Source organism: Vombatus ursinus, unplaced genomic scaffold, assembly GCF_900497805.2.
Source record: "Vombatus ursinus unplaced genomic scaffold, bare-nosed wombat genome assembly UNPS02014816.1, whole genome shotgun sequence".
NCBI lineage: Eukaryota > Metazoa > Chordata > Mammalia > Diprotodontia > Vombatidae > Vombatus > Vombatus ursinus.
Window position 1 is genome coordinate 8,425,375 of NW_020954594.1, and position 14,820 is coordinate 8,440,194.

Below are 14,820 nucleotides of genomic sequence, written 5' to 3' on the forward strand. Positions count from 1 at the left end.
CCTCATCTCCATATTATCCTTATTTATCCTCTCCTTGAATATAGACTACATTCAGTGATCTTTAGGTTTCTGAAGGAGAGGAAAGCCTAATGGCCACTTGAGTCTATTCTAGGTAAACTTCATCTCCTCACTTGTCCCCCCAGATTTCCATAAATTCTGGTGGATCCCCCTCACATACACACACACAACACACACACACAACTTGTACATATTTACCTTTAGAAGCTTTTCCTAGTCCCTTTCTCAGGCTACTAATCATTCCTTCATTCAACAAAACTAACATAATAAATAGTAATTTGAAGAAATACATTTGTACAGAATTCTTCAGTAACTGAGCAGCTAAACACATTTGGCATTAACAAGATTTTCCCCCCAACCATAAATCTTGAAGTCTAAAACTACATTCTTCTAATTTAGCAAACAGTTATCCTGTATGTTAGGGTTTTCATTTGAAAGTAGATTGCATTTATTTAAACTACCTGGCTATCCCCTTACAACACCAAAGAACTCTCAAGAAATGGCATGAATTAGAAAATTATTCACAGGAAAGAAGAGAAGGAGCACATTAGCATAAACCTGTATAAAACCTCAAAATACAACTGTAAGATCCAAAGAACAGAGATGTGGTTTACTTTATGTACAAATTTAAAGCAGCAAAATACAAAAAAAAAATCAAGCAAATTCTGAAATTTAAAACTAAGATGCTTCCTTCAATAAGAAGGAAACAAAACCTGCAGAGTATTTGCTACTAAGACAACATGTGAGTTATTACATAAATTTAAGTTTAATGTACAAGGCCTAGGTTTAAATATGTAATTTAATTGACCGCTTTAAGCATTTCAGAAACACAAAGTTACCTTATCATCACAATGTAAAAGTTAGTTTGGAGGTCCCATAAAAAAGTAAGCTAGGTGAACTGACTGGCTGATCAGCAGCTAGCAGCATTATCTTTATGAGATGTCAAAACCAACTTTCCTTGTGAATAAAATAGCTTTGCATGTCCTCTTTTAATATCAAGCACCTATTGCATCTATGTGCATTAATGAAAGAAGCATTTTTTAATGGAAGTAGATTCATCACTTCCCTAGGCCTGCATGTTTTCAAATTTAAAAAAATTTAAAAATTGATTCATAATGTATACTAATAAACAATTAAGACCCAAAATTACTGACCTTTGCCCATTTACACAAAATTAGTGCATTAAAAATAATACAACATACATAATGTACAATGATATTATGGCAATTTATTAATTGGCATTCTTCTTTAGGACCGATGTTTTTAGGGGGAAAAAAATCAGAGGCAACTTCAACTATATGAACTAAGTGATAGGGCGGCAGACTTAACCCAAGGCTGGCCCCTTTAGCAGACTATAAATGTCAGTCTGACAGTTTCTTTTTCTGGCAGCGCATATCTTCAGGAACACATCCAGGAAACAGGGTGGAAAATGAACGAATGCAAAGTGATGAACTTTATTAAATAAATAATAGAACTATCTATCTCCCACTCACTCTCTCCTTTCACTCCCCTCGTCGCCATCAAAAAAAAAATTGTGCAACATTTAACCAATAAATAAATCAAGGGTGTTTTGCTGTAAAATGTTACTAGGCTAGGCAGTCTTTAAGGAAAAAAGCTAGGGTAGGTCTAGGCTAAATAGTTGTTTGTTTTAAATACAAGGTTTGAAGCAAATCAACAATCTTTTAGCTTGCTCCTTAGATGGTTATACACATATGCCTACAGATAGACACGTGCAGAAATGCACATCTAGCTGTTGCTAACCATCTGCCTACACACAACAGCACTGTTGGCATCAACTTTATTCCACTGGTGGCCATAGCCAGGGATAAGAAGATTGATTTGCAAAAATTGTACCTGATAGCATAGGCACAATACCTTGTTCCTGGTCCATCTTGAACCGTCATTGGCTGGTACAGACATGTCCCAAGATGGATCACACACAAAACTCAGCAACTAATTGTTGGATTACATAGCAAATTTGTCACAGAAAACTGCAGCAAACAAGATTGTGTGTGTGTGTGTGTGTGTGTGTGTGTGTGTGTGTGTGTGTGGAGGGAAGAGTAAAACAGGTTAATGACATTTTGCTTGGACAAGTCACATCTTAATCTACACATCTAGAATTAAGGATTTATAAAGTGTGAAGCCAAGGCAGTATCAAGCACTTCTTAACTTTGCCTTCTCCAAACCCTATTTATACCAATTTCTTCCACTGTCACCTACTAAGATGGGGGTGTCATATCTATATGGTGCCAAAAGAGAATACTAACAAAAATAATCCTGGACTAAATGAATTAGAACAACAGAATCCCTATACAGAACTACACATTTACAGTCAGGCATGAAAATATTTGAATTTTAATCTTCCTTTTCCAACTGCTAGGATGTTCCTGAATTTGTTCAAGAACATCTTTGCAAAATCTTCCTATAAGAAAGCAGGTATCTTTTAATTCCACTTCCCAGGAGAACAGATTGTGGGCAAAGGGCTAAGGGCTGGGGAACAAAATTCTCCATTTCCATTGGTCAGATTTTATAGCATTTTAAATACTTCTGATGGACTGATAGGTGAACCAGGCTGGCCATCCCATTAGGATGCCAATCACTTCAGGTACAATTGCAAGCAGATCAGACATAAATGCTATGACCTTCCATTTACATAGATGTGTTTATGTGACCAGAATCTAGATCTCTACTAACAGATGGCTTTTTTTTTCTGGATTTTGAATATATTGGCTTCATCTTTTAACAAGTACCATACTAAAGGATTTATAATACAGATCCAAAGACTTCACCAGGATATTAAAAATGCCTCTTTGGGGAAATTCATTTCTGAAAAGTGTTCAGAATTAAAATTTTAAACCATATAGCAGCACATTTTTCATCCCCTAAAAATATAAAGTAATATGTTTATTATACAGGAAACCAGACAGTCATGATGGAACACAATCACCTGCCTTATCTGGCGCTTGGCTATTGCAGTGTTACCTCAGATACAGAGAAGTGGGATTTACAGGCATGAGAGTACTGCTGAAAGGCTTGGTGCCAGCGGAGAAGCCCATAAATAAGGTAGCCAGCGCCAAGAGTCAGTGGTAGAGATTCTAAGTGGTGAACTTTCTGCTGTCATCTAGGTGGAGATGGTAAATACATTGTTCAGGTTTCTGAGGGAAGGGTGAGTCCAAACACACTTCTGTACACGTGGAGATTCTACACAGTTCAAAATACCTGAAATTGATGTACTGCAGATGGCTGGAGGAAGCGTGTATAAAAGAAAATGGAGATCATGTAGGAGAAGAAAGGAATTGGTGAATAAATGCAGTCTTTGACATGCTAAATGGAGTCACATCTGCGAGGGAGAAGCAAAAAAGAAAAGAGGCGTAAGTAAACATGGTGAAAGATGACTTTTTTTTTTAATCTCCTAAGTTCTACTCCTTTATGTTTAGGCACTTCCCCTACCCCCAAGGCAAGTGGGACAGAAAAAAAAATTCTTGATCCACTCAACCCACCCATTTCAACACATTTTTCCTGATAATTCATTTGCTTTTGCTCTTAGGTACCACTTTTTGCATAAATTGCCTTGCTAACTTGCACTAGAAGTAAATAGCCATTGTAGGGTTGCTAGCTGCCCTCAATCACACAATCGTCTCCCATGCCCAAGTAGAATACGAGATATTGAGTCCAAGAGGGAGCGGAAAGAACTCAGAAGCATTCCCAACTGGATACTGCACTGCATACTTGCTCCCAAGATGCCTCAGAGCCACACAAACCAGAGAATTCGGTGCAGCCCAAAACACCAACAAACTAGATGCATTTCTCTGGTAGATTACAAAGCTTGCTATCAAGAAATTCAAGGTTGTGAGGGAGAAAAAAGTGTTTTAATAACACGTGTATAAGAGGAAGCATGTATAGAAGAATAGCTTACCAACTCAAGAAGAAAAAAATTACTTTTCTCGTTTGGTAGCTACATTCTTTCTTTCACATGGTACAAATATGTCACAGTCACACAGTGGTTTGGTTTTAAACATTTTTGAAAGACATGATCATTGAACAGTTCTAAATTGAACACTGTTTAAAAAAAAAAAAGATAGGTAGTGGGGTATAATGGAAAGACAGCTGGTCCTGGAATCAGGAAGACCTAGGCTCAAGTCTTAACTCTGACACATACTAGCTGTGTGACTTTGGATAAACCACTTAACATCTCAGTGCTCCTGGCAGTTCTAAAAGACTCTTGGTTGCAGAACTGTTGACAACCTTCCTTGATAGAGGAAACTCCTCACCAGGAGATCCTCTTACTGATGAAATCAGAAACCTGATCTAAAAACAAAATTCAGAGACAAACCAAAGTGTTTTTCATAGGCAATCCCAACGTGTAGTCTTTCTGGAAATTGGTTTCTTTTAGAACAAAATTCAACGAAACAATAGCAAACAAACAAAAAAGATGAAAAGAGTGGTAATAGTTATTTATGTAACATCTTTTTTTGAGCTGAGACCCAATAGATCCAAGAATGCTTTTTGAATCGAGCTCCCATTTTCCTTTTCCTTACAAGTTCATTCTTCCCACCAAACTATCACAGAATCAATTGTATATCATATGGCTGAATAAAGCTTTTTCCTGCTTGCTTAAGGGTGGGGAAGTGTTGGGAACATACCATAAATTTCAGGATTACAGGCCCACACAATGATACTTGACCAGCCTGTGTTTACACAGCAGGTATTACACATACAAACCCAATACAAGTTGCTTCAATAACTTCAGCAGACCATGAAGAGGCATTATTTTCACTGTGAAGGCCCTTTCATTTGAATTGCTCTCTCTCCTGATCCTGCTCCCCTTATCCATACCAAGAAAACCAACCTGCAAGATTCAACAAGTTCTAGCTATTCTTTTGGAACTGTAACCAAGCACCATAAAGGAGGAACACACATCCAAAATGGCTACTGGTGAACTGCTTCAGAGTCATCTTGGGGAGAGGGAAAAAGAAAACCCCAAGTTGTTAGAGGGAACTAATAGTAAAAGTTCTGGAATTCTTTTAGCAAACCACTTTAGCGAAGAGCACTTGATTGGGTTCAAATCCCAGGTTTGTCACTTATTACCTGTGTAACCTTGGGCAAGTCACTTTACATTTCTGAACCTTATTTTCCTCATCTGTAAAATAAGGTGCTTGAGTCAGATGAACTGTAAGGACCCTTCCAACTTGATATCTCTGAACCAGAGTAGTGCTTACTTGTCCTTAATCGACCATCTTCAAACGTCCTCTGTGAAGGAAAGCTGGGAGACATTTTTAACTGAGCACTAGGACAAGATACAGAGGAAGATGTTGAAATCTCTATCCCTACACATTTTTAAAAACAGGATCAATGTCTCCTCTTTCCGAGATCATCAGGAGCAAAATTACACCTGCCCGGAGGCAGGGAGCTGGACCAGAGAACTTATTATGGCATCTCTCCATTTCTCTGATTTTCCGCTACTACATCGTGTGCCCTTATGGGACAATATTTCATGGTGGTAGTGTCACAGATTTGGAAGGAAATGAAAAGAGTTTTCTTTTAAAAGGGTGGGAAGGGTGAAGAAAAAATGTAATTTTATACATGTTTTGCAATAAAGACTTGTGAAAGATTTCTCCCACATTTTGGTTTCTGTAATTACTGTAAATTTAATATTAGTCCAAACAATAAGAGTTTTATCTTTTCTTTCACCCCACCCTAATGCAATACTCACTTGATGAGAGCTACCAATTAGGCTTTACGTTCCCCACTGTTGAATTTAAGTGTATCTATCCCATTGGAGCAATTGTAACCCATCTGTCAGGGTAATCTTCTCTGGAGGAATAATTTTACTCATTCTATATTTATGACTGTGAGAAACGAAGAATTTCTAAATAAATGCATGAATGTTAAAATGGAAGTGGGCTGGGCTACCACACAGTAGAAAAGGTTAGAGAAAACCTTCTTCTTCTAAGACTTACAGTTCTTCCCTTAAAGAATCAGCTTGGTACAGTGGAAAGAGAACTGAATGGAGGCAGCAGACCTGGGTTCAAATTCCCCCTCTGATACTACCTGTGCGACCATGGGCATTTAACCTCTCTGGGCCTCAGTTTCCTTATCTGTAAAATGAGGGTGTTGACCACGACTCCAGAAGACCGATGATGAATCATGCTTCCCACCTCTTCACAGAGGTGAAGGTCTAGAGGTGTAGAATGAGACATATATTTTCAGATATGGCCAATGTGAATTGTTTTGCTTAACTAAAATTATTACGAGAGAGGGTTTTTATTTTAAGGGATTGGTAGACACTAAAGAGGGAAGGGGAGCAATATTAGTGTCCCTCAAAAAAAAAGAGTCAAGGAAACATCTAAAATACACAGAACGGAACAGAAGGAAGTTCAGAAAAGAGACCCGGACAAGCAGGACAGTTTTTAGAACTAATGTTAAATTCATTACATACTTTAAAAGATCTAAGCTGTATGTAACTGAGATTTGTGGTTTCATATGCAATATTTTTTTTCTGTTCTTCTTCATACATGGAAGTGAGCATGTTGTTGGTGTTTGTCAAGCTCATAATAATAGAAAAAAATTGTATTTTAAAAATAAAATGGATATTATGTGTTAATTTTATTTATGCAAAATATTTTCAATTTCACGCCACTGAAATGGCCCATTTTATTTTTTGTGATCACATCTATCCCTTATTTAGTTAAGAATTTACTCCCTAGTCATAACTATAACTTGATTTTCTTCTGATTTTTTTTAATGGTATAACCCTTAATATTCATGTCAGGCATCCATTTTGAATTTACTGTGGTATATGATGTAAACCGCTGCTCTCAATCTCATTTCTGCCAGACTGCTTTCATTTTTAAATAGCAACTCTTACCAAATTGGAAGTTTTCTTGACTAGGTAACTTGTATTTTAGAATTTTTTGAACACTGTTTTATTGAGATAAATTGCTTCTGATTCTTCCTTGTTGATTGTTTCACTAAGCTACTTTTCTATTTTGATTATTGCTGCTTTATAATATAATCAGAGGTCTCTAAGTACTACTACTATTCACTCTTTACTCACTTTTTTTATTGTTCCCTTGATGTTTTAGCATTTTTGTTCCTCCAAATAAATTTTGTCATTATTTTGTTGAGCTCTGTAAAGTATCACCTTGGTAATTTAATTGGTATAACACTAAATCTTAAATTAATTTCAGTAGTATGATCATTCTGAATATCCTTCTGGTTTCTTAAGTCATTATTTAAGGAGTGTTTAATCAAAGGAAACTGTGTGGTATAAAGAGCTCTTTAATGTGAGAACCTGGATCCAAATTTCACCTCATGTATATTACCTGTGTGACCATGAATAGGTCAATTAAACTTCCTGTGCCTGAATTTCCTCATCCCTAAAATGAAGGCGCTAGACAAGATAGCCTTTGAGGTCCAGTCCATCTCTCAATGTGATTCTATAACTAGATGGCCTCCCTTCCAGATATATAGCTATGACCCCTGAATCAGTCCTACCCTTAGCCCTCTTCTTTCACTACAGAAATATTCTCTTAATTCATCTTTCTTGATGCCTACTCGCTCCTTTCTCATTCTAGTTTAACTACATACTTCCATTAATGGTAAAACCATGCTCAAGAGCCACTCAGGCTCAAAAATCACAGAATCATCTTCAACTCTTCTCTTTCCCTTATCTTACACCCCTCATCCAGTCAGCCACCAAGTCCTATGAGTCTGTTTCCTCAGTATCTCTAAAATCTTTCCTCCCCAGGTACACAACCATCAATCCCATTTAGACCCCTTCTTGGAATATTTGGGGAAACCTTACGAACGTAGCATCATAAAAGGAGAGAGTTAGAAGGGACTTCAAAGGCCATCAACTGTAAACCTCCTCCATTTTAGAGATGAGGAAACTGCAGCCCAGCTAGATTAACTGTCTTCCTCAAAGTCACAGAGGGAGCAAGCCTGAGCTATGAACCCTCTGACTCCAGTCAGTGCTCTTACTGTTGTACAGTCTCTCTCTGCTTTCAGTCTCTCTCTCTCTCTCTGTCTTACCTACTACCACAGTTCTTCCCACAGCACTGTGTTTTGATCAGTTCATTTCCTTGCTTAAAAAACATCAATGACTCCCTATTGCCTTCTGAATAAAACCCAGGCTCCTGAGTCTGGTTTTTAAATGTTTCTCAGAGTCTGTCTCCAATCTGCTTTTCTAGCCTTATGTCACATACTCGATGCTCTTACCAAAACAGACTGTTAATTTCTTGAATGCATTCAACCTTTTGATATCTTTACTTCAATCAACTCGTATGCCTAGAATGTACTTCCTCCCCATTTCTTTTTGCTGAAATCCTAATCATATTGATCAGGAGTCATGTTTTCCATGAAAATTTCCCTAATCCTCATTCCCAATATCACCTGTGTCATACCCATGGCTACCTAGAGAACCTCTTCCTAGTAAGACCTGCAGCAATTGCTGTCCGTACAGTATGAATATTTGCAACTTTTTTAAAACAATATTTGACCTGTTTTGTATTACAGTTATTTGTGTTTTATCTCCCCAATTACTTTCTAAGTTTCTTGAGTTCAGAAACTTTGGTTTATTTAAAATCTTTGTAGGTCTGGACATTAGCACTATATCTTACATCAGAGATTCTTAACTTTGGGTCCATGAACTTGAATTCAATACATATTTGTTGAATTTGACTAGATGCCTTTACCTCACCCAGGCCTTGTCCCTCTTAGGAGTTTCGTCTAGTTCCATAAAAGTTGAAATTATTGGCTAAAAGGAAATTTGGAAACCTTTCAGAAGTTGTTTTTTTTTTAATTACAACTATCCACATTATGAACAAATGAAAAGCATATATTTAGTGCTTACTATTCTATTAGGAGAAAATGTGGCTCTACGTTGATTAGTCCAACAGCAAGACCACTGGATTTAGAATGAAAAGTCCTTGCCACTGCTAATTCCTAGGACTCTGTGACTTTGGACAAGTCACTTAACTACTTTGGATCTCCATTTCATTATCTGTAAAATGAGAAGTTTAGACTACTTGATCTAATTAGAGGATCAAAGGAAGGCATGATGACATAGTAGATACAGTACTGCACATAGTTTCAGGAAGACTTGGGTTCAAGTTCTGCCTCAGATTACTTTTTTAAGTCCCTGCTAAAATCCCTTCTATAGGAAAACTTTCCTAATCCCTCTTAATTCTAGCAGCTTCCTTCTGTTGATCATTACCTATTTATTCTGCATATAGTTTGTTGGTACATAGCTATTTGCATGCATTCTCCCCCATTTTATTTTGAACCCTTCAATAGCGGGAACTGTCTTTTGCCCTTCTTTGTATCCCCAGTCCTGGGCACAGTGTCTGGCACATAGTAGGTACTTAATAAATGCTTATTGACTGACTAGCTGTGTGACTCTAGACAGGTCACTTAGCCCCTCTCAATCTTAATTTCCTCATCTCTATGCAAATAAAGGTGCTTATAGATGTCTGTGATGAGAAACTGATAATTACAGAACTCACATCATGGAGTATCTGGACTGAACCCAGATATTTCTGAGAGAGATAGATAAATAAAGGAAGAAAGAGGAAAAAAGGAAAAGCAGATTAATAATAAAGGACTGTAGATTAAGGTTGAGAATATGAGATGCTGGAATAGCTAGAGGGAGCTTGCTTTTTTTAAGAAGGCCCATCAATCAGGGAGATTTTCTTTTTGTTATGTTGGGAACTCATTTGGATCACAGTCTCAGAGAATTCTAGAATTCTAGCCTTTGAAGTAAGTTCAGGAGAATCTAACCCATCTCTAAGCAGAGGTTCCCTGGGTGAGTCCCCTTAACAACTCAACAAGTAAGTGGTCATCCAGGCTCCAGATGAAGATTTCTAGTGATGGGGAAATCCCCAGGTCATGAGGCAAGGTTTTTGGACCATTGCTTTTAAATAGCTCTGTTTAAAAGATTTCAAGATGTCAAGGCAAATCTGCCTCTCTGACACTTCCACCCATTGCTGCTAATTTTGCCCTCTGGGGCAAAGCAAAACAAGTTGAATGCTTTTTTCCCCCACAGTCCTTCAAATACTTAGGTCTCCCAATATGTACATTCCAAGTTTTCTCTTCTCCAAGCTAAATATCTCCAGTTTCTTCACCCAATTCTCATATGGCATCATACCTTCTTATGTTTATGTGAAATGAAACCAGATTTCCACCAGATCCACAATGCAAACAGCAACCAACCACCTTCAACTATTTTCTGTCAGGAGTTCTTCTACCTTCTTACCACTGATCAAACTTCAGGGCTCTTTATTTACATCTTGCTTCATCACTGTCTCACCATTTTATGTTTGAAATTTAACTTAAGACCAAGCATATGATCTTTAGAACTAAATAGGAGAAGCTTTGTTTTCCTAATGACTCAAGAAAATGAGAAATAAAACTCTTTTCTGGGGAAGAGGATAGAAATTATGCTTCTAATGGAACCATGAAGAAAATCATTTGGAAAAGAGAATACTAGGGTGGAGCCAAGATGGTGGAGTGAAAGCAGTGACTTGCTTGAGCTCTCCCCCAAACCCCTCCAAATACCTGTAAAAAAATGGCTCTAAACAAATTCTAAAGCAGCAGAACCCACAAAAAGACAGATTGGAACAAATTTCTAGCCCAAGACAACCTGGATGGTTGATCAGAAAGGTATATCGTGCCAGGTGGGGAAAGGAGTGCAGTTTGGCGTGGATGTGCAGGCAAGGCAGGCCTCAATGAACCTGAAGCAGGCCTCAGAGGACTGAATCATGGGCAGCTGTGATGGTTTCCAGAACTCTCAACCCACGAATGCCAAAGACAACTTAGAAGGTCAGTGGGAAAAGTCTGTTTCTGCAGTGAGAGAGAGAAGCTAGGTCCCAGCCCCAGTTCCTGAGCGTGGCCTGTGGGGCAGCAGCTGCTTCCTGAGCTTCCAGCCCACAGATTGAGGGGGAATGGGGTGGCTGATCAGAGGAGGATTGCAGGAATCTCTTTGCTGCTGCTGAGGCAGGAATCTCTTGCTTTACCCATGCTTAGATCTTGGTCACAGTTCTAGGTAGTGGTTCTGGGGCAAGGAGGAGCGCTGGCGTAGTGGAGCTTATAGTGGTGATGGAGAGGAAAGCCTCCTCAAAGTTTCAAGACAGAAAAGAGCACTTGTGGTCACTAATAGACTAGAGCACAGGCCACAAAAGGAGTAAATACCTCACCCCTTATCATACCACCTTGGAAGAACTGAAAATTTACAGGTCCCTAGAAGTATCTCTGAAAACAGCTATACAAACCCCTGAAGCTTGGGGCAGTACATTTTTCACATTGGAAGCAGACTCCTACCTTAACAAAGAGTTTAAAAGTAAGTAAATTGGCTGGGATCATGAGCAAACTTCACAAAAAGAGTCAGACCATAGATTATTTTTTTTTTTTTGGTAACAAAGATCAATGAGGAGAAGAATGCCTTAAGAAGCAAAATTGGCCAAATGGAAAAGCAAGTCCAAAAGATTACTGAAGAAAATATTTCCCTAAAAATTAGAATGCAGCAATTAGAAGCTAGTGACTTTATGAGAAATCAAGACACTGTAAAACAAATCCAAAAGAATGAAAAATTAGAAAACAATGTGAAATATCTCATTAGAAAAACAACCGATCTGGAAAATAGATCCTGGAGAGAGAATTTAAAAATTACTGGACTATCTGAAAACCATGATCAAAAAAAGAGCCTAGACATCATCTTTCAAGAAATTATCAAGGAAAACTGCCCTGATGTTTTAGAACTAGAGGGCAAAATAGAAATTGAAAGAATCTACCAATCTCCTCCTGAAAGAGATCCCCAAAGGAAAACTCCTAGGAATATTGTAGCCAAATTCCAGAGTTCCCAGGTCAAGCAGCAAATATCACAAGCAGCTAGAAAGAAACAATTCAAGTATTATGGAAACACAATCAGGATAACACAAGATTTGGCAGCTTCTACATTAAGGGACCGCAGGGCATGGAATATAATATTCCGGAGAGCAAAGGAGATAGGATTACAACCGAGAATCAGCTACCCAGCAAAACTGAGTATAATGCTTCAGGGGAAAAAATGGTCATTCAGTGAAATAGAGGACTTTCAAGCATTCTTGATGAAAATACCACAGCTGAATAGAAAATCTGACTTTCAAATACAAGACTCAAGTGGAACATGAAGAGGTAAACAGGAAAGAGAAATCATAAGACACTTATCAAGGTTGAACTGTTTACATTCCTGCATGGAAAGATGATATTCATAACTCATGAGACCTTTGTCAGCATTAGGGTAGTTGGAGGGAAAAAAATGTGTATATATGTATGTATAGATAGATAGATAGATAGATAGATAGATAGAGGGCACAGGGTGAGTTGAAGATGAAGGGGTCATATCTGGAGAATAAAATTAAGGGGTGAGAGAGGATTATATTGGGACAAGGAGAAAGGGAGAGGTAGAACGGGGTAAATTATCTCACAAAAAAACAGAAAAGAAAAGGCTTTTTACTGTGGAGGGGAAATGGGGGAAGGTGAGAGGGAATGAGCGAATCTTATTCTCATAGGATTTGGCTTAAGGAGGGAATAACATACACACTCAATTGGGTATGGAAATCTGTCTTACCCTACAGGAAAATAGAGGGGGAAGGGGACAAGACAGCAGGGTGATGATAGAGGGTAGGGCAGATTGGGAAAGGGGATAATCAGAAGCAAACACTTCTGAGGAGGGACAGGGTCAAAAGAAAGAATAGAATAAATGGGGGGGTGGGATAGGATGAATGGAAATATACTTAGTTTTTCACAACATGACTACTATGGAAGTGTTTTGCATAACTGCACATGTATAACCTATATTGAGTTGCTTGCCTTTTCAATAAGGGTGGATGGGGAGGGAGGAAGGGAGAAAAATTGGAACCCAAAGTTTTAAAAACACATGTTTAAAAAAATGTTTTTGGGGTAGCTAGGTGGCACAGTGGATAGAGCATGAATGAGGATGCTACTGTCTCCTAAAGCAACCTTGCAAATAGTTTATAAAAATCAACTAGCTGGGGCAGCTAGGTGGCACAGTAGATAGAGTATTGGCCCCGGAGTCAGGAGGACCTGAGTTCAAATGTGACCTCAGACACATAACACTTAGTAGCTGTGTGACCCTGGGCAAGTCACTTAACCCCATTGCCTAGCCAAAAGAAAAAATGTTTTCACATGCAACTGGGAAATAAGAAATACAGGAAATGGGGTACAGAAATCTATCCTGCCCCACAGGAAAATAGAAGGGGAAGGGGAATTCAGAATGCATGCCATCTTGGGGTGGAGAGAAGGGTGAGATGGGGTGAAAATTTGGAACTCAAAATCTTGTAGAAATGAATGTTGAAAACTAAAAATAAATAAATTAAAAAAACAAAAGAAAAGGGAATATTGAGTTTAGGGAACTAGACAGATAAATCCAGAACCAAAGAGGAAATCTCCAAAGACTTTCTCTTAAAATAGATGGGGTTAGTCTGTAACTATTCTGTAACTTGGCTATTTATATCTAATACGTGCCCCCCAAGAGGTTTCATAGTATAATAAAGTACTTTGTGTATTCTATCTGGTTGAAGTATAATGTAACTGGGAATTCAGTACTGGGTAAGGATATAGAAGAAATAAGGGCCAAGAGCTTCAGTATCTGAGATATGATTATAGCCTTGGAAAAAGGGCTCATAGCCTAATGATGGCAGTGGAGAGGGACAATGACATGATAGTGTAGTTTTTGTTGTATCCCTTCATTTCATTACATCATATAAGAAAGACCCCACTATTACTATTATTAGCAGGAAATAAAAGCAATGGCTTTAATATAGCCTTGTTCTGCTGCTATCTCTTTTGCTCTTCTTTTATCTGTCTCTTTCATGGGGCCTTTTGCAAGTTCTACTCCAGGGGTGGGGAACCTGCAACATTTGAAGGCCATATGGCCTTGAAGATCCTTGGATGTGGCCTTTTTTACAGAAACAAATTTTACAAAACAAGTTTTACAGAACAAATTCTTTTATTAAGGGGATTTGTCAAAGGGCCTCACTAGAGGACACTACAAATTTATGATAACTCCAAATGGGCCTTCACTATTGTATGGGTAATTTTTTATTCATCTTTTAATGGCTGTCACATTTCTCAGGGAGTGGATATAAATTATTCTTATCCTCAAGCCCCCAAGAAAACTCTCTTCTTACCTGCAAGAGCTGGCCTTACATTTACTTTTACTGAGAAAGTTTTGGCCATCTTCCAAAACTCTGCCTTCCATTTTTCCTAACCTGATCTACCTTCTCTTTATCTTACCCTCTCCTTCTCTCTGGTCTATCCCTATAGTCTAACTAAACTATTCACTATTCCACACTTTCTTTCTAGACTCTCCTTTCCATGTTCTTTTTATTGTACTGCTTCCTATTCTTGAAATGGACTATCAAAACTACCAAAAGTAAGCAAGAACAGACCCAGAAACTTAATATACACATGCAATTAAACAACTTCATTCAATTCAGCAAGTACTGGCTATGTGTAAGGCCCTGCTGCTAGATGCCAGTGATACAAAAACAGTCCTTTGCCCTCGAGAAGCTTACATTTTACTGGACGGGTGTGGGGAAGGGCAGGGATACAATATGTACACAGATAAGTAACCGCAAAATACAAAGTAATATTATAAAATAATTTCAAATACGACACCAGCTACTGCTTGGGTGGATCAAGAAAGACATCACATAGGAAATAGCATTTGAATTGTGCTTTAAAGAAAACCAGGCATATTAAGAGGTAAAGCTAAGTAGGTAAGCATTCCATACAGGGAGG

At 38.2% G+C, this 14,820-nt stretch overlaps 1 protein-coding gene across 1 annotated transcript in view; it reads right to left on the reverse strand.

Moving 5' to 3' along the window:
* Positions 1–2,989: 2,989 nt before the first annotated feature.
* The window catches only part of KIF5C (kinesin family member 5C), a 206,568-nt gene continuing 194,737 nt past the window's right edge, over positions 2,990–14,820 (reverse strand). Inside the window, exon 26 of the mRNA XM_027835641.1 lies at positions 2,990–3,358. The gene's annotated coding sequence lies outside the window, so the exon portion shown is untranslated. The remainder of the gene's footprint in view (positions 3,359–14,820) is intronic.